Here is a 4851-nt window from a genome sequence, read left to right on the forward strand (position 1 = left end):
GGCTGGTGTGCAGGAAGGCCTTCCAGCAGGAGGTTAGACATGGCTCATTAGGGGAAAGCCTATCCCACTGTTCAAGTACGGTGGGTCTTGATGATCAGAGACAGTCTATGGTTTTATAGCTTTATTGTAGAAAGGCAGGGAGAAAGAGAGAAGGTAGAAAAAGGGAGAGAGGCCAGCCATGGCCATGTGGAGGGGGGGAAGAGAGGGAGAGAGAGAGAGAGAGGAGAAGAAGAAGAAGAAGAAGAAGAAGAAGAAGAAGAAGAAGAAGAAGAAGAAGAAGAAGAAGAAGAAGAAGAAGAAGAAGAGATAGAGAGGAGAGTAAGAAAGGTGAGAGCTTAAAGAGAGTGAGGAGGGGCCAAGCAGCTCCTTTTATAGTGGGCTAGGCTATCCTGCTCTTGCCAGGTAACTATGGGGAGGAGCATACCTGGCTATAGTCAGGTAACTATGGGCATGGAGTCTAGCCTGAATGCTAGGAGCTTGGGGCATTGTCTGGGTGACTGATAGTCACACACCTCTCTTGTAGGGCTGTGGGATGGTAACTTTGACAGGAGACAGGGGTCCAGGAGACATGATCGAACACCTTCTGTCCCATGTAGAGGCAAATCACCACCCATTGGATCCCCGGGATATGCTCAACTGAAGATCAGGCCATCTGTGCACTGCCCCACACTGAGATCACTCTGAAAAAAATTTTATTGCTATAAGGGGATTTCAGTGAAAATACGATTTAAAAAAGTCAAATGAAAACCTAAACACATAGTTACAAAAGCCATAGCCCCCGAACTCGATTTATATCTCTGATTTACCAGTACCTTCTAGTTATAAAGTATGTTAATAAAGTTATGCTATGTGATGATTCATACTGAAATGTAGCAGGCAAGTTAATTTTTTGACAAGTTAATTTTTAAAAATATAAAATAATCAGTAGATTCATATAATGTATGTATGGAGATACACAAACACTATACTTAAAATACTTCAGCTCATGTTGTATATAATTATGTATGCATATACATAAAGATATACATACATACATACATACATACATACATACATACATACATACATTAAGGTACTGAAGCAAACTATGGTAAAATGAACATCTTTGTGACTCTGGAGAACTTATACCTACAAAAATACAGCATATGATCACACATAGTAGACTATGTTGAAATATTTATAAACGCAAATGGAATTATCATGATGCTTCCATTTCTATTAGCATTCACTGAAAACTAAAGCAATGTTATCTTCAGATTCAGATTGGACTAAAGGATACTTCTTTAAGAATATTTAATATACTATATCAGAATAATATAACTCCTCATAAATAATACACATGTATTATTTATGTGAGCTTTTTTCTAAAGTTATAGAATGTATAAATTATAGTTAAGTTCATGATTTGATTGTGAAGGTCAAATATTTATAGCATTAAAACTTCCATAACAGAAGAAAACTAGATAGAATTAAGAAATGACGTACTTACACTATAATCTTGAAAGTAAAAGAAAACATGAAAAATGATAATTTTATACATCTGCTACTTGATTTTTGTCCTTGATAAATTGTGCACTGAGAAACTATAACTACAATTTTATGTCAGAAATAATGCTAAAAATACATGCCAGAAGATTACATAGGTAATAATCCTCTTAATATAGGAAGTGAGTCAAAAATTCAAATGAGTTATTTTCCTCAAGTCTGCTGTAAAGTCATGCAGTCATTATATGAATTGAAACTGGGGAAATAGAATCAATTATAAATAATCAACTCTTGAAAAACCATGCGTTAAATAGACAAAGCTATGATGTAAATGAATGTTAAATGTACTACCAGATAGTCAGCAAGCTTGAGGTGAGAGGGAAAATCTGGTCCTGCGAATATACACATAATGACTGATAGCTCTGTAATACTACTTCCCAGTTTTCCTCATGGTATCTTCTGCCCTGTTTCTTCACTACTAGTCAATATTGATCAATAGAATGTGTAGAAAGTATAAATATATGATAAGCCTCTCTTGACAAAGGAAAGTGGCCTGACAAAAGAATAATTCTGGTAAGGTACACCTCAGTGACTGAACAACTCAACCATTCACATTATGAAGTAGGAAGAGACACTTGACTGGGGAATATGAGGGCAGAACACAGCTTTAGCAGGCTCAGATCCTGAGTTGCCATAGTTGTCCATGAAGTTGTGAGATGGACAGTCTTCACAGGACTGTGTGTGAGACAAGATTTAACTACCATTATGAACACAGCTGAACAAGTGATATGATATGTGGGGGTTAGTTCTTTCATCTGTTTGTTTTAGCTCTTGTTTTTGTTTTCTCTAAGAAAATGCTCTGTGCTCTAGCTCGGTTTTGTGGAGAAGCAGACACAATGTCAAGGCTATGATCTTATCTTTCAGAAATGTGTGAATTTTCTTAAGATGCTAGGTGAAGAAAACGTTTAGCCACCTTTAAAAGGTGAAAGAAACTGCAAACTTCTCATTTTCTGGATCATTTCATTTGTGTTATCACATGCTTTGAATTTCTCGTTTAGATTTATTATTTTTAAATGTTATGTGTGTGCCTGTGCTTAGTTATGTGTCCAATATTTCAATAACCTCAGATTAATTGAAGTATCACATCCCTTGTGCTGGAGTTCCATATGGTTGTAAGCTGTCTAACTTGAACTCAGACTCTGGAACAAAATTCAGAATCTCCTCAAGAATAGTACCTATTTTAACTGCTCTTGCTAATTCCATGTTTTTAAACTTACAAAATTCAGCCAAATCCTGAAAGTTTAGAACAATACACTAATAAAAATGTAGTTCATTAAACATTTTTTCTTTCTAGTGACAGTCACATTTCTAAGTATAAAATGTATATATTAAAAAAAAAAAACATTTCATGCTTTAAAAAGCTATAAGAACACCCAGTTAGAGTCTCGGCATAACTTCACCTCCAATTACTTTCTTCTGAGTATCATGTCTCTCAATTACCAAGGGGAAATTTAGAAACAACTGGGCAAGTACAGTTTTAAGAAAGACTTATTGGTAAAATTGTACTCTAAGGAACACTTGCTCTATGGCAGAAATTCACTACTTTTATTTCTCATTGTTCTCCTACCACTGTTTTTCACTGGCTAGACTAGCTAAATACTAATTAATATTAATTAGTTATTCATTTGCTTTAATTTCTAAAATTTGCAGTCTTTGTAACTTTTGAACCATTCTAATTCATGTTAAATTTAACTATCTGGGTGATTCTTATACATTATTCAACTCCAGCTACAGCATGAGGAACAACTTTGGCTACCTCTGGAACACAGCTTCTTTGTGCTCTCAGAGAACAGTTCTCAGATTTCATCTCAAGGATATTGGTCTCTTCTTAATCACTGCTAATTTCCTAGCACTAGCAAACCAGCATCAACTGTCCCAATAGAGCCTTCTATTCTTGACTCTTAAGTCAGAGCCACATGGCGAAAGTTGGCTGGTTTTGCTGCGTGCTGGAACTAGAACATGGTCTTCTTGTTCTGTTACATTATCATCAGCTTTCTGCTTTCCATATCCTTCAGAGCCTAAGCTTGGCAGTTCTGAAACTTGTTCTGTAGATTGATTATGAACATGGGGATCTATATGGCTCTGTCTCCTGAATGCCAAGATAAACGGTGTGTACCAACAAGTTTAGATCTAAGCTTTTCTCTCTTTAGAACTTGCTCAGTACCAGACTGGTCCCAAACTCAGAAATCTGCTGATATTAATACCACCCTGCCTGGATCTAAGCTTTTCATAGCCACTATGAACCAGTATCAAGGATCATGGGTGTGTCCTCTATTTCTGAATTGTATTTCATCTCATATTTAAAGTCCAAATGAAAACAAAACCAGGTAAAATTAATCAGGTGCAACTATCCTTTGTTCAACTGCAAAAGTATAAACAAGCTTGCCCTGACATCACCACTCCCTTAATCTGTTTATCTCCTTCAGCAGAGTATTTAACTTCATGTCATTTCCTGGTGCCCCTTTATTACTTGAACCATACATTTTATATGTTTCCTTTCTTAGTTTGTTATGCTTCATCAACATATTCTTCATGAGAGTTAGCCAGAGGAAAAACTCTATGCTGGCCTTTTCTGAGGCTTCCATTGTCAATGCGATTAATATGATTCTCTTTACCTTAGCCTTAGCCTCAGGCAAACACTTAAGACAAGCACAAAAAGAAGTCTCATTCTTCACTAAAATATCACAAAACAGTCTCTAGGCCACATTCTAACATTCTCTGAAACCTCTTGAGCTAGACCCCACAGTTCACACCACCAATGTCTTCCATCTTTCTAATAAGATGACCCATTAAATCCCACTTAAAGCATTCTACTTCTTTCAAAATCTGAAGTCCCCAAATCTGCATTCCTCCAAACAAAAACATGCTCAGGCCTATCACAGCAATACCCTACTCCTGGTACCAATTTCTGTCTTAGTTTGGGTTTTACTGCTATGATGAGCCACCATTACCAAGGCAACCCTTATTTTTTTGATTTTTTTTTTTTTTTTCGAGACAGGGTTTCTCTGTATAGCCCTGGCTGTCCTGGAACTCATTTTGTAGACCAGGCTGGCCTCGAACTCACAGAAATCCGCCTGACTCTGCCTCCCGAGTGCTGGATTAAAGGTGTGCACAACCACTCCCAGCTATAAAAGACAGTCTTTAATTGGGGTTAGCTTACAGGTCCTGAGATTCAGTCCATTATCCTCATGATGGGAAGCATGGCACTGGAAGAGCTGAGCTGAGGGTTCTATATCCTGTTCCAAAAGCAAACAGAAGACATCTTCCAGGCAGGTAGGAAGAGGATCTCAAAGACCACCTCCAGAG

Source organism: Mus pahari, chromosome 7 (genome assembly GCF_900095145.1).
Source record: "Mus pahari chromosome 7, PAHARI_EIJ_v1.1, whole genome shotgun sequence".
NCBI lineage: Eukaryota > Metazoa > Chordata > Mammalia > Rodentia > Muridae > Mus > Mus pahari.